Source organism: Acomys minous (genome assembly GCF_964271855.1).
Source record: "Acomys minous genome assembly, chromosome: 9".
Taxonomy (NCBI): domain Eukaryota; kingdom Metazoa; phylum Chordata; class Mammalia; order Rodentia; family Muridae; genus Acomys; species Acomys minous.
In genome coordinates, this window is record NC_140490.1 from 33,523,463 (window position 1) to 33,541,698 (window position 18,236).

The following is an 18,236-nucleotide window of genomic DNA, read 5'->3' on the forward strand; positions in this document are numbered from 1 at the left end:
TGTCACAGTGTGGCCTTCCATGTTTCTATGCACACACAAAGAATCTTGGAGATATTTTCCCACATCCCACCAACCCACACTGCAGACGTACATTACAAAACATCCATGCTGCCAAGGCCACATGTGTGTATGCAACACATAACCAGAAAAACTAAACACAGTTCCAGAAAGGTTTAATGACACTATGGTAAAGGAATGGGGTGGGAAACACACATGGTAATGAATGGAATCTCCTGGAAGAATCCTAGAAGAAGAATTTGGAGTGACACAGGTGGGACAAAGGCTCAGGCATGGTGGGATGATCAAGGATCACAAGCAAGCAGTTACCTTCCAGAAACCTGATCCCTAGGGCCAGACAGAGTCAGACAGACCTAAATGCTCTGATCTGCATGTAAGTGCTGCTTCCTGCTTCTCAATCACTTGGGGAAGCACACAATGGCTGCTTAGCATCTCTGAGCTTTGAGCTCTTAAACTTCATTTGTAGTAAGTGTTTCAACATCGACTTAAGGATACATCACAGGAGAGATCTCTGTTAGAGACTCCAGTGCGGTGCCCTACAGGGAAGCCTCTAGCCAAGTACATCACCATCCTTTTATGCTTGTGGTCCAAGGTCTTATTGGAAGAACCCAGAAATGCCATGCTCACTTCAAACAAACACACACAATTCCCAGTCTTCATCCTTTCCCAATGAGAAGCAGAAGAGAGAAGCATTTTGAGTATCAAGTCTCTTAGGTAGAATTTCAGCTCAGTCACTCACAATCTCCTCAGTAAACTTGGCTTCTCCGACCTTCACCTCCATCTTCAGTAAGTAGAGGACAGAGGGTAGCATCCATCTGCTGGCATTATTAGAAAAACAAACAAAGATAATCCACTTAGTAACTTAGTAACTGTTTCAGTATCTGGGCTACAGAAGCCTACAGACAATGGCCATGCAACCACACTGTTAGTGCCATTTATTTATTAATTGATATCATGTAATTACTCCCGCTAATAGAGACTCCATGCAGAACAGTAACTAAATGGATCTGCCCTGAGGCCAGCTTCCTGTTTGGCTACTGATCAGCTGTGCACTTCAAGGAGCATTTTCGCTACCTGGTGTGAGTTTCTAACTTCTTCCACTCTGCTCCTTCAGCTTGGCAAGTTTTAGATAGAACAGTAGTATCTGGAGAGTGTTGCTCTGCTAGGTACCAAGTAGCGTCACCTTGCTCATTATAGCAAGCCTTTATTGCCAACTGTGAGCATATGGTAAAACCTCTGCTAAGACTCGATTATTTAATTAATAATGTAATTAATTATAACTGTGTCAAATGGCTGTGATATACATTGGTGTCTATAAGGTGAGAGGAGATTTCTTCTGTTAGAAAACGGATGGTACCACAGAAAACTGTCATCACTTGGAAGCTTGACTTAGGCTTTGCCTTGCCTTGAGACCTCAAGGGTTTTGTACAAATACAGTAAGATAGTGCATTTGTATCAGAATGGCTTTGTTAGCCACATTTCCTATTTTATTGTTGAAGCAGTATTAAAGTTGTTGTGAGAAATACATTCTCATCTTTATGTTAGGAGTCAATATATTGAAGATTAAGAAATTTACATCTTTCATAAATTTTGAAAATTAACAGTTTTCTTCATACAATGCAGAGCCCCTCCACAGGACTCAGCTTCCTGAGGAAAGCAGTTAATAATTTTTAGCCACTATAGAAAGCTAATGTCAGGCTGGCATAAAATGTGCATGTTTCTCCATTCTTGCTTCCTTTTGCCCACAAAGCATCAATTGGACAAAATAATAGTCCTTCAGCTGGTCATTCCCTCGTGACTGCAAGCCGCTTGGAGCTCAGGCCTTACAAAAGCCAGTATTGACTATGTGTAGAAACATCTGCAACGAGATGCTGCATGGCGGACATCTCTCATTCATAATTATTGCAGAGTCGGTCTTCCTGGGCCTAGTCAATGGCCAGTCAATATTCCCATTAGAAACTGGAGCAGGGTAAATGGCTAGGGCAGAAACACAAAACACAAATATACTCAGTAGGGCCCACAGACTTGGGCGTCAGAGTTGGACAAAGATGTATGAACTGATGAGCCAACAAAGGGCAGAGCCCACTGTTTTCCGAACCCTGTACTCCATGGGCTGCCTTATAGTGATGCCGATGGGCCATCTTCATTGACTGGATTTATGATCACCAAAGAGGCAAACTTCTGGGAACATCTGTGAAGGCATCCGGACACAAGATCAACCTGAGCCTGGGTGACTCCCATCCCTTACAGAGTCCCCGTCACGTATGAAGGAGAAAGTGATCCGAGTGCCAGAGATCATTCTCCTGCTACCTGACTGTGGACAGTTGTGACAAATTGCCTCACAGTCCCAACTGCCACAGGTAGAGCCCTAGAGGCTGCCTGACAACCATGCCTTCCCCACCACAATGGATTATGCCTTTAGTCACCCCAAATGAGCCCTTCCTTCTTGGATGTTCTTGTCATGTATTTTGCTATGGAAATGAGAAAAGTAACTAATGCAGATGCGGTGCTGGTGAACAACAGCCCAAACAAGAGAACCTAGGCTTTGGCACTGATGTGGTCAGACTGCTGTCTCACCAGGATGACCAGGAAGCAGCTCAGGGTTGTGAGAGATCAGTTTAGGTTACACTCAGTCATCAGGGTGGGATTTTACTTGCTCTGTGATTCAGTATAAGCCTTGCTACTTTGTCAGCACAACGCCAGTGTAAGTCTTAACAGAACTTTCCCTTACACCTTATAAGTCAGCCAATGGCTAAGTCTTGTGCACATGCTACTGGGGGGGGGGGGAGAATTTTCTTGTTAAGTCAACATTTGGTAAAGATTTATCCACAGTAAATAACTAAACAAGGATATTAGGGATCTTGGTTTTTGCGAGCGTCCTTTATACTCAAAGTTTCACAGAAAGTGCTTCTAGATGCCATTACTCACAGGCATGATGGATGTCACTACCTGAGCTTAATTTAGGCAATTTTCCTGCTGCTCTAGTGTACTAGCACAGAAATGAGTATTAATTTACTGTGCTAATCTTTAATTAGAAATGAGCTTGGTCTGAAGTAGCTGATACTAAAAGCTCATCGACTTCTTATGCAAAATAAAAGGAACTGATCCACGTGCATGTACTCCCTCCCACATACACGCATACACAGGCATACACACACAGGTACACACACATGCACACATACATGCACACACATGGAGGCACACACATACACACACATCCCATCCCTCACTCAACTCATATACCCCCACATATACATATACTCCATATTCTCTACCTCCAACACCACAAACACACACACACACACACACACACACACACACACACACACACCACCTGTACCTCCACACACCTTCATCTCTCTGTCACTTTCACTTTAGAAATCTACCACATGGATGGATATCAAAGTTGAGAGCAAATGTAAATGATTCCATAATATGGCAGCTTATTTGAGAAGCAAACAGAGATGAATACATCCTAAGATCTATTAGATGGTTGAAGAGATCCTCAGAAAACCCCCTCAGGGCTTTTCAGGTCTAGGGAGTCTTAGAGAGGCTCAAGTGGAATTGGATTTTTTGCAAAGGCAGAATCAGTGGGTTGTTCTAAGAAACAGCCTTGCTCAAATGATGACTCAAAAGGTCGTTTCCATAACTCTTCCTGCTGCTGAGGTATCAGAGCTTAGAGAAGTTTGTTTACCCATCTAAGAGGCATTCACTCACTCTAAAATATTGACTATCTGCTGTAGGAGAGCTCTCTCCTAGGGATGAGGATACACTGTGATGACAAAACAAAGCTCATCCCACAAAGGAGTTTAGTTCAAGGGAGAGGTAAGAGTGCATGCAAGCCAAGCTGGTGGCACAAGCATGGAACCTTAGCTCCTTGGGAAGCTGAGGCAAGAATGCTGCCATTTCCAGGCCTTCTTGGGCTACATTCCACAATCACAGCCTGGCTCACTTAGTGACACCCTGTTCCCAAATGGAGAGTTAAAGAAGGCTAGGGTTGTAACTTAGCAGAATAATTTGCTCAGCAAGGGAAAAGGCCTGGATTTCAGCTCTAGTATTTGTAGGGGGGCTCCCAAAAACAAACAAAAACTACCATCATGGTGTGGATAAGTATGGCCCCATAGGCTCATAGATTTGGATGCTTGATCGTTAGGAAGTGGCACTAGCTGAGGAGGAGTAGGAGGTGTGGCCTTGTTTGTGGCGGTGGGCCCAAGCCAGGCCCACTGCCACTCTCTTCCTCCTGCCTGCACACCGGAGCTCTCAGTTACTTCTCTGTCACCATTTCTTCCTGTGTGCCGCCATGCTTCTGCCCATGATGTCAAAGAACTAAACTCTGAAACTGTAAGCAAGCCTTATGGGACTTGCCTTGATCATGGTGTCCCTTTATAGCAATAGAACACCAACACATCACCATACCCCAAAACCAAATACCAAATAACACCAGGGCCAGAATTCCTAGTCCTGATTGGTTGTTGTATTTCTGATCTCTGCTCTTAACCAATAAAAGATGTTGCTCTCTCTGTTACAATAAATTATTCTTTGTACATCTTTGCCAAGTGTTTAATGTTGTTTACCATCCTGTTGGGAGGTCAAAATAAAATTTTATTAAAGTAGGCCATAGGTTCACTCTAGCTGCCCTTCCCTTTCTCCTTGCTCTTATCCATAGCCCTGACAGTTGCCTATTTAATATATATTCTCCTTTCTTGCCTTAATTCAACTTTGTTTAGAACAGTACTATTTAAAGAAAAAGAGACATTTGTAACAAGATGTGCTTGTGTGACTGAATTCTGAGAAATGAGTTGTAAGAAGAAAGCCACTGGTCAAAGTTATAGGAGGGCTTGCTTCTCAGATGAAAATGGAGAGGCTCTACTGGTCCACCATAAAGCATTCCCTTTGTCTGCTGGAGCCAGTCCAGAAAGAGAGGAAAAATTTTGGCACTGAGAAGGCAAGGGTCACCTGCTGGTATGTCAGAACTCAAACCTGGCTGCCTCTCTCAAGACAGAAGAAAAATTGCATCATTATTTAATTCAGCACTGGGATGGGGCTTTGCGCATGCAACTGATGACAATACCATTGTACAAACTACAAAGTACGCAGCAGATAATCCAGTGTTGAGTGTCCAACTTCCCCATTATCAGAACCATTTTCATGTTGTCTTTACTTTATGGTAAGTTTTAGCACTGTGCCTCAGTAACCCCTGCAGTGAGCTTATGGAGGAGGCATTATCACTTTATTTAAAAGACGAAGGAACTGAGGCCATGTGTGATCCATCAGCTAGAACAGTGGGTGGTTCCAAAGTCTAATCCCAACTAGCTTATGTATCCTCCTTATAAAACCACAGAAAATGACTACTGCTAATATTTGAAAGATCACATGATTGATGTTTACGTATGCCAACGTTTTTGCTGACCTTGAAAGCCCAAAGGAAGATAAATCTGCAGCTCTAAGCTTTTTCAAAATCATTTCAATAAAACATCTTTCCTTACTTACTCAAGTCCCTCAACTTTCAAGTCCTGTGAGCCTTCAAACAACGTGACATTATGTCAAAGTTGCTACCAAGTTGTGTGAACACTCAGAACAAATACGAAGAATTCTTCCTTGCCTGTCATCGTTGTTTTCAATCACCAAGCTCTAGAAGTTATTAAGCTCTTTTCCCCTGGACTTTTTCTGGCCATAGGAAGGGGGCAATTTGGGCTGGCAAACATAAAAGCAGGAAGATTCCAGAAGGATGTACAGGTTCAGGGATACTACTGTGATTGGCAGGTGAGAAACAGACAGAACACCATTTGGATGATTCTTTAAACTTTGTCTCTTCTCTGCCTAAACATACTTTTCTTTCTCTAGCAGCAAACATGAGTCCCCAGGTCTAGGTTGACCTTTTCTTTCATGGATTAATCCTCTATCAACATTCCAGAGGAAAAGAAACTTCCTTGAAGTTTTTTTTTTATATGTAATCAGCTGATCTGATTGGTTTTTGCTTTGTTCCAGATCATTAGTTCTTGAGGTCTTGAGCCCTTTGGGAGTTAAGTCTGAGGTCTTCTAAGAACCTCAGAAAACACATATTTACACTACTATTCATAGCAAAATTACAGTTATCTTGAAATAGCAACAAAAATAATTTTATGATTGAGGTTCATCACAATATGTGGAACTGTATTAAAGGATCACAGCATTAGGAAGGTTGAGAACCATTGTTCCACATTCCGCTTACCCCCATACATGTTGGCCTTGGCTATGGCCCACCTAGTATTCAATTCCAGAGTGTTAAGCCTGTTAGAGCATTCTTCACTGGTATTAGAACCTATTTCTCCAGGATTCCAATATAAACTGAAGACTTCCTGGTTCTCAGGAAGTTCCGCAAGATTCCAATTCCAGGTTGGGACTGCTGAGACAACCAGTTTTGTGAATTAACAACCACAAGATTTTCTTGTTCTGTCCATCTGGAGACAGTCATTGTTGGAGTGCTTGGATCATAGGCCCTGTGTGCTGACCCTGAGAAAATAGTCTCAGATTTAGGAACCTCAGTGAGGCTGGTCCTTCTTAATCAGCGCTAATTTCTCAGCTCTGGCTAAACATCATCAGTTATTCCAGGAAACCAAAGGTTTTACTGGATTTGTACTGGTGTCATGTGGATCTTAGCTGATTCTGTAGCACCACAGATTCTTAATGCAAAACACTGAATGGCCCTAGGGGAGTCTCTGAACTTCCTCCCAAGCCAGGTCACCATGGTCTTCATTACTCTCAACCTTGTTATCGTCCAAACTCCCACAGAATGGCTCACTGAACTCTAAGCACTCAATGGTTTTTCCAGCTCAAAGCTCAAAAGTTCGTCCACAATCCAAACATATTCATGTCTGTCATAGCAATGCTCTACTCCTTGTACCAGTTTATGTCTTAGTTAGGGTTTCTATTGTTATGATAAAACACCATCACCAAAAATAAATTGGGGAGGAAAGGTTTATTTCATCTTGTAGCTTGTAGTCCATCGTCCCTCAAATTTAGGGAAGGAACTCAAGGCAAGACCCTGGAGGTAGGCTCTTCAGATGCAGAGGCCATGAAGGATTGCTGCCTAGTGCCTTGCTTCTCATAGCTTTATCAGCCTTCTTTCTTATCTACCTCCAGGACCACCTGCCCAGGGATGGCAGCACCCACAATGAGTTTAGCTTACTCAGCTCATCAATCAAGAAAATGTACCACAGGCTTGCCCACAGGCCAATCTGGTATGGGCCTCATTTGAGGTTGAGGTTCCTCTTTTTAAAAGACCCCAGCTTGTGTCAGCTTGCTGTAAAACTAGCCCTCACACTGTTGGTTTTGTGCCATTTTTCTCTCTAGGGCTGATATATCTCTATCCTCATCAATCTGTGACCCACTTGCACCTTCTCCATCAGGATCTATTTCTGTTACTTTCACTCTGAGGCAGCTGCCTGACTTCCTGTCTCCCAGCCCTTTAGCCCTCCCATCCACCTACCCCTACCCCACCCCAGCTCTCTAGCTGACACAGCGTCAGTGGCCTTATCTCTCCAACTGTAACTTTACTTTCCTGTCTGAGTGGATCTTCTTTCCAGGACAGACCAGAAAGCAGACTTCGCCGAGGCTCTGGGTGGCCAAGACTCCACAATACTTTCTGAGATTTCTTTTCTTTCCTATTTTCTTTTTTTTTTTAGAAATTAGAAAAAGTTAAAGAATGGCATTCCAGTACACATCTTTGATTCAACATTTATCATTCTTAGCTTGATACCTCCTGTTTCCATATACTCATTGCTAGAAAAATTATTGAAATTAAATGTTAACATACTTCCCTTCAAAAGAACTATGAGAAAATTCCAGATCCAGGTAAAGCATCCTTTTCTATCATCACCAGTCCTATCTCCAATTACCTCCTCCTTCAAGTTTCTTTCTCTTCCTTTCTCTAAAACACCACCTCTAATCATTTTTATATGTAGTCTTATTGTTCTTTTAAAAATGCTTCAACATCTATCTATGTCCATGTGAAGCATACAGTATTGATTTTTGCGTATTTCAAGTTTAGACTTGACCCTGGCAGGGCATTAGTCTTCCAAGAACTGTTTCAGGTAAGCCTTGTGATCACCTCAATGAAGAAAAAAATCCCAAGTAAGTAATAAATATCACTTAAATAAACACTAAAAAACTTTTAGCCAACCAGAAAGAAAGTGACTCTCACAATTAGAAAAAAGAAACCAACAAAAAATGATGAAGAAAAAAAATACATTGAATGGCAAAACATCGGAACATTTTGAAAGCTAGCAACAGCAGCTGTCACTACATCTGTTCAACAATTCAGCCGAGTAGTAGGAGGCTTGAAAAATTATGAAAAGGCATCAAGGTTAGTTATAAAAGAAAAAATAAAACTGCTACAATCCACACACAGTATGATTATGTATTTCTGGCAATCCAGGAGAGGATAGTGTGTTGGCTCAACAGGTAAAAGGCACTGGATGCCAAGCCTGATGACATGAGTTGAACTCCTGGCATCCACTTGGTGGAAAAAGGCAAATGTCCCTTAAAAGTTGTTCTTTGACATGTACACAAGCACCATACTACATGCACACCCATGCTTCCTCCCACATACACACACAAACAAATTGGGTAGTTAAAACAAATGCCCCTTAAAAAGCCAAGAGAGTCAACACACAAAACTGGGAGTGGAATGGCTGATATGAGTATAAATACAAAAGTTAATCTATAACTTTTAAAGAACAACACAGGGTGATGTGACTCAGGACCAGGACAATCTTCCTTAAATACAAAACAAACTCTAACCCTGCCATTGATGGTAAAGACCAAGTGCACACAAGAGAGCAAAACTACCATATCATAAGACACTGCAAATAAAGTGTGATGTTAGCTCCAGGGCAGCAAGCTACGTTAGTAATATACATATCTGACAAAGATCAATGTTAGAGGAAGACTCTCCAGTGAACATCACAAAATGATCAATCAATATGTAACTGAAAGGCAAAAAGAGATATCATCATTTCCACCCATTTCATTAGCTAAGAAAATCTTCTACAGGTTTGTCTACCATTCTTATGGAAGCATTTCCTTAAATAAAGTTCCATCCACTCAGATGACTTTAGTTTGTGTCAAGTGGACATAAAACCATTCAGCATAGTTGACCCCTTGTCAACTTTATACACAAACACATCTCCGTTAAGCCACGACCTCCCCTTTTTCATTCAACTCCTATATCTCACATTAAAAACATAAATAATTTTAAAACCACACAGTCTTTATCACTACATTGTTTTTTTTCTTTTCTTTCTTAAGACCAGTAGTATTTAGTTTTATTCTAGGTCTCTGGGCTATCTACCCTCAGGTTCTTGCTCACTCAAGCAGTGCTGGGTATGGGTTCCATCTCATGGATGGGCCTTAAGTCAAATCAGTTATTGGTTGGTTACTCCACAAGCTTTGTGCCACCCTTTCCCTAGCATACTTTGTAGGAAGGACACCATTATTTGGCTATCTCATTTAGATCACTTTCATATGGTAAATATTTTAGGAAGTTTCTAGTGTATTAGCTTTCCATACTACCCCTCAAATTCCTCTTAAGTTTAACTGTCCCTTCCTATATTCCCTCTCACAACTCCCTCTCCCCTTCACTTCCTGACTTGATCCTACTATTATAGCCTCCCCTATCCATCCAGAATAGAATAACTATCTATTCTATTTTCCTATCCTAGCAAGACTATCTGTCCCCTCTAGTCCTTTACTCTATACCTGCCCTCGGAGGTTCTTTGGATTGTACTTGGGTTAACATTGACTTTACAGCTAATAACTACATATAACTGAAAACATATCATATTTGTCTTTCTGAATCTGGTGTACCTCACACAGGATGTTTTTTTTTCTAGTTCTATTCATTTGCCTGCAAATTTCATGAGGTCATTTTATTTTAATAGCTGAGTAATTCTCCATTGGGTAAATGTACCACATTTTCTTTATCCATTCTTCTGCTGAGGGACATCTATCATGTCTCCAAAGTCTGGCTATTATGAAGAGAGCATGGTGAACATGGTTGAGCCAGTGTCATTGTGGTAGGGTGAAGCAATCTTTGGTATACATCCAAGAGTGGTGTAGCTGGGACTTAAGGCCTTCCTGAGGAACTGCCTCACTGACTTGGGCAAAGTTTGCATTCCCACCAGCAATGGAAGAAAGTATGTTTCTCTTGCTTCACATTCTTACTAGCATGCACTGTCATTTTTGTTATTAATCTTAGCCATTCTGACAGGTGTAAGATGGAATATCAAAGTAGTTTTGATTTGGATTTCCCCAATGCTTAAGAATGTTCAACAATCCATTAATTGCTTCTTAGCCATTTGCGTTTCCTCTATTGAGAATTCTCTGTTTATGTATGTACTCCATTTTGAAATTGAGTTATTTGGTTTTTTTTGTTTTTTTTTGTTTTTTGGTACCTAGAGCACCTTGAATTCTTTACATATTTGGATATTACCCTTTTATCATATGTATAGAAATCTTTTCCCATTATGTAGGCTACCATTTTGTCTAAGTGACAGTGTCCCTTGCCTTGCCAAGAGCTTTTCAGTTTTATGAGGTCCCATTTATTAATTGTTGATTATGGTGCCTGTGAGAATGGTGTTCTGTTCAAAAAGTCTTTTCTTGTATCAATAAGTTCAAGGCTATTTCTCATTTTCTTTTCTATCATATTCAGTGTATTGATCTGATTTTATGTTGTGGTACTTGATCCATTTACAGGTGAGTTTTGTGCAGGGTGATAAGCATGGCTCTATAGGGATTCTTCTACAAGAAGACATTCAGTACCAACTATTGAAGATGTTCTCTTTTTTCCAGTGTGTGTTTCTGGCTCCCTTACTTAAAAAATCAGGTGTCCATAAGGTGTGTGGCTTTATATCATGGTCTTCAATTCAATTCCATTCCATTGATCAATGTGTCTGTTTGATTCTGATACCACGCTGTTTTTTATTACTATAGCTCTGTAGTACAATTTGAAACCTCCAGAAGTTCTTTTATTATTCATGATTGTTTTAGATATCCAGGAGTTTTTGTTTTTTCATATGAATTTGGGAATTGTTCCTTCAAGATCTGTGAAGAATTTTTTGGGGATTTTGATGGGAACTGTGCTGAATCTGTAGATTGCTTTTGATAGGATGGCTATTTTTACTATGTTAATTCTAGTAATCCATGAGCATGAGGGATCTTTCCATCTTCTGATGGCTTCTTTAATTTCTCTCTTTAATGGCTTGAAGTTTTTTTTTTTTATCATATTAGTCTTCCATTTTCTTGGTTAGAGTTACCCCAAGACATTTTACATATTCGAGGCCATTGTGAAATGTGTTATTTCCATGATTTCCTTCTCAGATTATTTGCTATTTGTATATAGGAGGGTAATTGATGTTTTTATTTTAGCCAATCTAGTATGTATGCAGCTACTTTGCTGAGAGCTTTTCAGATGTGGGAGTTTCCCAAAGGTTTTTTAGGGTCACTCTTCTATATTATCAGATCATTTGCAAATAAAGATAGTTTTACTTATTTATTTTAAATTTGTATCCTCTTGGTCTCCTTCAGTGTCTCACTGCTCTTGCTAAAGTGTCAAGAACTATATTGAATAGGTATAAAGAAAGCAGACAACCTTGTCTTGTTTCTGATTTTAGTAGAATTGCTTTTGAGTTTCTCTTCATTTAAGTTGATGTTGGCTATAGGTTTACTGTAAACTGCCTTTTTAAATATTGAATTATATCATTTGTGTCAATAATCTCTCTAGGACTTCTATCATGAAGAGACATAGATTTTGTCAAAGACCTTGTAGAGGGAATTAATTAGTCTATAAATATTAATTAATATTAGAAATTAACATGGCATCAGTTTTCTTTAACTATCTACTTCCCCAGTGATTGACACAGAGAAACTTTGGTTTACTATTAAGTTCTATGCTGGGCAGATGCTGAGCTATTCTAATCCTACTGCTCTTAAAACCTACATAAAATCTAATCATTTGCTGATCTGATGACTTTATAGTGGCTTCTGTTCTATCAGTGTGTCCTTGTGGAGCACTTCCTCTGACCTTTATGCTCCTAGTCCACCCTGTCCAGCCACTGAACTCATTCCTCCATTTCTTATTCCCCTCTGCTATCTCTTCTCCCCCTTGTGGTTCCTCAGAGACCCCAAGCCCTGGAACATAAGCCCTACCTACCTCTTTTTTGCCCAGCTCCAAGTTTCAGCATCTTTTTTAAGCAATCATAGATAGTTGGTGGACATTCCTTACATCACATGCATATAGAGATGGTTCAACATTCATAACAATGCCCTTGGCAGGGTGGTGACCAGATCTCAGAGGACTGAAATCAACATCTGAAAACACAGTGCACACGACCCTCCTCCAACAAGGCCTTTTCTGCATCAATCAGATGATCATGTGGTTTATCTTTTCTTTCAGTTTGTTTATAAGGTGGATTATATTTAACAATTTATATGTGTTAATCAAAACTTTCATCCCTGGGATTAAGCCTACCTGATCATGGTAGATAATCATTTTGTTGTGTTCTTGGATTTTGTTTTGTAAGCATTTTATTAAATATTTTTGCATCTGTGTTCATAAGGTAATTTTGTCTATAATTTTCTTTTGTTGTTGAGTCTTTATGTGGTTTGGGTACCAGGATAACTGTAGCCTTGTAAAATAAATTAGGCAATGTTCCTTTTGTTTCTATTTTGTGGAATAATTTGAGGAGTATTGGAATTAAGAATTCACATCTTCTTTGAAAATGTGGTAGAATTCTATGCTAAAACCTTTTGGCCCTAGAATTTTTTTGGTTAGGAGACTTCTAATGACTGCTTCCATTTCACTAAGGATTATACATTTGATTAAATTGTCTATATGATCTTGATTTAACTTTGGTAAATTTTATGTTTCAAGAAAATGATCCATTTCTTTTAGATTTTCCAATTTTGTGGAGTATATGTTTTTAAAGCATGTCCTTATAGTTATTTGGATTTCCTGTTTCTATTGTTATGTCCTCCTTTTCAATTAAATTTTAATGATTTGTATATTTTCCCTCTGCCTTTTAGTTAATTTAGATGAGGGTTTGTCAATCTTATTGATTTTTCTCAGAGGATAAGCTCTTTGTTTAGATGCTTGCTTATATTTTTTTTTCGTTGTTCTATTTTATTGATTTCAGCTCTTAGTTTGATCATCTCTTGCCATCTACTCCTTTGAGGTGTGATTTCTTCTTTTTGTTCTAGAGCTTTCAGGCACATTGCTAAGTAGCTAGTATGAGAAGGCTCCAATTCTTTTGTGAAGGCCCTTAGTGCCATGAACTTGCCTCAGAGTTCCGCCTTCATTGTGTCATATAAGTTTGGATATGTTGTGTATTCACTTTCATTCAATTCCAAAAAGTTTTTACTTCCTTTATTGACCCATTTTTCATTCAGTAGAGATTTGTTCAGTTTCCATGAGTTTCTAAGCTTTCTGTTGTTGATGACATCAGCTTTAATCCATGGTGGTCATGGGATAGGATGCAGCATGTCATTTACATTTTCTGTTGAGACTCGCTTTGTGTCCCAGTATGTAGTTAATTTTGGGAAAGCTCCATGAGGTACAGAGAAGAAGGTACATTCTTTTGTGTTTGGGTGAAATGTTCAATAAACATCTGTTAGGTCCATTTGTTTTATAAACTCTATTAGCTCTAGGATTTCTTTGTTTACTTTTAGTCTGGATGACTTATTTGTTGGTGAGTGTTGGGTATTGAATTCTCCCACTATCAGTATGTGAAGGTAAATATATGATTTAAGCTGTAGAAGTATTTCTTTTACAAACTTGGGTGCCCATGTGTTGAGGAATAGTTGTTAAAAATTGCAGTGTTCTCTTCAGGGATTTTTTTCTTTCATTGATGAAAATGTAGTGTTCTTAGCCATCTGTTCTGATTAGTGTTGGTTTGAAGTCTATTTTGTCAGATATTAAGAGGCTACACTAGCTTGTTTCCATTTGCTTGGAATGTCCTTTATCAACACTTTACCCTGAGTTGATGTCTATCCTTGATGCTAAGGTATGTTACTTGTATGCAGCAGAAGGATGGATGCTGCTTTCATACCCATTCTGTTAGTCTGTGTCTTTTTATTGGTGAATTGAGACAGTTGGTGTTGAAAGATACCAATGACCAATGATTGTTGATTCCTGTTAGTTTGTTAAGTGTGTGTGTGTGTGTGTGTGTGTGTGTGTGTGTGTGTGTGTGTGTTTTCTGGCCTAAAGTTATTTATCTCCTGTGTTTTAATGTTTGTAGTTAACTTCTTTAGATTAGAGTTTTTCTTCTAGGGTCTTCTATAGGGCTGGAATTGTAAACAATTATTGCTTAAAATTGACTTAATCATATAATTTCTTATTTTCTCCATCTATGGTTTTGCTAGCTATAGTAGTCTGCTCTGTCATTTGTGGTTTCTTAGAGTCTGCTGCACATCTGCTCATGCCCTCCTGGCTTTCAGGATCTTCACTGAGATGCCTGGTGTTATTCTAATAGGGCTGCCTTTATATATTACTTGGTCCTGTTCTCTTGCAGCTTTTAATATTTTGTCTTTGTTCTGTACATTTAGTTTTTTGATTATTGTGTGTCAAAGGTACTTTCTTTTCGGGTACAGTCTATTTGATATTCTGAATGTCTTTTGTACTTTAATAAGCATCTCCTTTAGATTGGAAAATTTTTCTTCTGTGATTTTGTTTAATAGTTTTTCTGTGAGTTTGACCTCTCGTTATTCTCTTTCCTCTATTCCTATTATTCTTAGATTTGGTCTTTTCTTACTGTCCCAGATTTCCTCGATGTTGTCTGCCAGGATTGTTTTTATGGACTTAACAATTCCTTTGACCAATGCATGCATTTCTTCTATCATGTCTTCAACACCTGGGATTCTCTCTTCCACCTCTTGTATTCTATCAGTGAAGCCTGCCTCTATGGTTCTTGTTTGAGTTACTAATATATTCATTCCTGCATTTCCCTCATTTTGGGTTTTCTTTATTGATCGTATTTTCACTTTTAGGTCTTGAATGTTTTATGTTTTTTCCTTCCACTGTTAGTGTTTTTATGGATTTCTTTAGGGATATATTTGTTTTCTTTTTAATAACCTGTGTTATGTAATAAAGACTGCTTTATGGCTTTTTACTTGTGATTTAAGTATGTTGGAATACTCAGGGCCTGGGTTGGAAGGGTTTGTGGGCACTAATGGAGGCACATTGTCCAGGCCACTATTGATTATGTCTTTACACTGGCATCTAGGCATCTGGGATTGGGAAGACTGTAATTCTAGGTGCTGATATTTGGTCTTGTCTTTGTCGGGTGGGTGTTTTGGTCCTTGTTTTCTATTTCCTCACTGGCTCATTGGAGAGTGTGACGGTTGTATGTTGCTTGTAGGAAATTCTTCTAGGGAATTGATATATATGAACACTGGGGGTGCCAGGTAAAATGTGTTTCTTGTTATTGGGACCTGAGACTTATGAATAAGGATGGGCTTGAGGGAGTAAGGGCTCTCAGAGGAGGGACGAAAGTAGTGTGTTCCAGCAGAGTCCTCAGGGAATGGGAGCAGAAGGTGAAAACAAGCCACAGCAGAAGGTTTGCTAAAGAGCTAGGGATGAAGCTGGGGGATTGGACTTGGAGGAATGGAGGAAGAGGTAAAGATTTGCAGTCAGCCCACCTGCTTTCCTATCCAACCTGGCCGGTGAGTTTCTAGGGAGTGCTTGCTGGAGCTGATGGCTGGGCTAAAGCAAGGCGTTAGGAAGGGAGGTTAGAAGCTGAACATCTGTGGGAACCATTGGAGATGGGACAAAGAGGAAAGGAGCCAGCAGTAGGTGTGCTGTTGCAGGGCTGGGGATGGGACTAGCAGATTAATTTGGCAAAGCAGAGAAACAGGTGAAGACCCACAATTAGCCTACCTGCTTCCCTGTCCATCTTGGCCTGCAGTTGACAGGGAATGCCTGCTAGAGTTGGTGGCTGGAATAAAGCCAAGTGTATGGGCATGGAGGTGAGGAGCAGAAGATGCGTGGGATCCTCTGGAGATGGAGATGGGTACAGGAGGGGAAGAGGGCTTCAGCAGGTGATCTGCTGCAGGCCGGGGATGAGAGCTGGGCATGAACTTGCCTGAGCCAAGGGAGCGGTGATAATCTGCAGTTAGACTGTCTGTTTTCCTTGAGCGGAGTTGGGCCACACTCACACTTTCACCAGTAACCTCTCCTAGGCTCTTGTCAGGAACTCCAAACCTGCCACACAGTGCCAAACCTCAGCTGCTTGCTATGAGCCCTTCACACCTTCAAAACCAGCACCACCTGGAGGAATTTTAAACTACCAAGCTTGGCTGCCAGCACAAGGTCCAACTTTTTCCATGTCTGGAACACCGCTCCTGTGTGCCGACTCTTAGGCAACGCTTTCCAGGATGCTGGTCTCTTTTTAAGTCACGGCCAGTTGCTCAGCTCCAGCTGACCAGCATCAAGTATCCCAGCAAAGTAAAGTTTTCACTTTCATAGTTCTGATCTCTTGTTCATCCCAGCTATCTTAATTCACAGAAGTAAGAACCGCAGAGTCTTTTTTCAAATTAATTAATTACTTATTTACTTTGTGCCACAACCACAGTTTCTCTTCCCTTCTCTCCTCCCAGACCTTCCCTCCCACCTCCCTCCTCACCCCATCCACTCCTCCTCCTTTTCTCTTTAGAAAGGGGAAGGCCTCCCATGGATATCAAGCAGCCTTGGCATATCAAGTTGCAGTAAGACTGGGACCGTGTTTTTCTGCTGAGGCTAGACAAAGCAGCCCAGTTAGGGGAAAGGGGCCCAAAGGCAGGCAACAGAGTCAGAGGCAGCCCTTACTCCTGCCGTTAGACGTCCCACATGAGGACCCAGCTACAGAACTAATAAGCACAGACTCTTAACTAAAAAAGAAAGTGATGTTGATAGAGTCTTTGAACTCCTTCTGAAACTTCACAAGCCAGGCCTCCATCCTGTACATTGCCCTAAACATTCTTGTCTTCCAAGCTTGCACAGAACAGCTCACTACGCTTTGAACCCTCAATAGCTTCTCTAGCCTTAAGCCCCAAATCAAAGTAATCAGGTCTGTCCCAGCAACACCCTATGATCCCAATTTGTCTCAGTGAGGGTTTCTATTGCTATGATGAAATGCCGTGACCAAAGCAAGGTGGGGAGAAAGGGCTTATTTGGCTTAAAAGTGCACATTGCTGATCATCTCCAGAGAAAATCAGGACACACCTCAAGCAGGGTAGGAACCTGGAGGCAAGAGCTGATGTGGAGGTTATGGTGGGTTTCCTGTGGCTTCTTCAGCTTGCTTTCTTATAGAACCTGAGACAACCAGCCCACGGACTGTACTGCCTACAATGGGCTGTCCATTCCCCAATTAATCACCAATTAAGAAAATACACCCTACGACTTGCCTACAGCATAATCACATAGCTGTATTTTCATGTTTGAGGTTACCTTCTTTCAGATGACATTAGCTTGTGTCAAGTTGACACAAAGCTTTCCAGTACACCTACCTATAACATTTTTTTAAAAATACGTTGCAAGGCTTTCAAGAATCCTGCTTGTGGTTTCAGTAAGACATGGACACTTCTATATAGTTTAAATTCATTAGCCTTAGGCTGGGACAGTTTCAGCTAGCTAGACGTATCCTGACTTCGCTGCCCTATTGTCTCTCCATGCGGCCCTCCCTGCCTCATCCTACTCTGACCATCTTTTCTGCTGCTTCTGTGTCTCCTTCAGTCACCCACCTCTTGTATCTCCACCTGCCCAGAAGTTCATACTTCCTGACCCAGCTCTGTGTCTTTAGCTCTTTCTTGCACAGAAAGCCACTACAACTCCCCATCCATCTCTTTAGGTTGCCCTTTGGCTTTGGGGGTGGCTTGACCTTCTCTATGGGAAGCTTGATTTATAATACAATAATCTCAGAGAATCATCTTATGGGCAGTGGAGGAAAGACAAGCATTTACGTAAGAAAACTGGTGATGGGCTGCAGAAAATATTATACCAAAAGCCTGCCAGCACTTAGCTCTCTGCACAGCAATTAACAATTGAAAATACAGAGACACCTTTCATATAGCATGGGCAAGGTCATCCCAACACAAATACCTTGCAAAGAGCTCATGAAATCTGTAAAAGTCATGTGAAAGACATATAGGCACACAGGCATTTTGCCACAGAATTCTCCATGTGCCTGGCATCAATGAAATATTTAATT

General features: G+C 40.6%; 1 long non-coding RNA gene across 2 annotated transcripts in view; it reads right to left on the reverse strand.

Moving 5' to 3' along the window:
* Window positions 1-203: 203 nt before the first annotated feature.
* Window positions 204-18,236, reverse strand: part of LOC311604564 — a 196,936-nt gene continuing 178,903 nt past the window's right edge. For both annotated transcript variants that reach the window (XR_014781563.1, XR_014781564.1), the window contains one exon: window positions 204-836. This is a non-coding gene — a long non-coding RNA (uncharacterized lncRNA). The remainder of the gene's footprint in view (window positions 837-18,236) is intronic.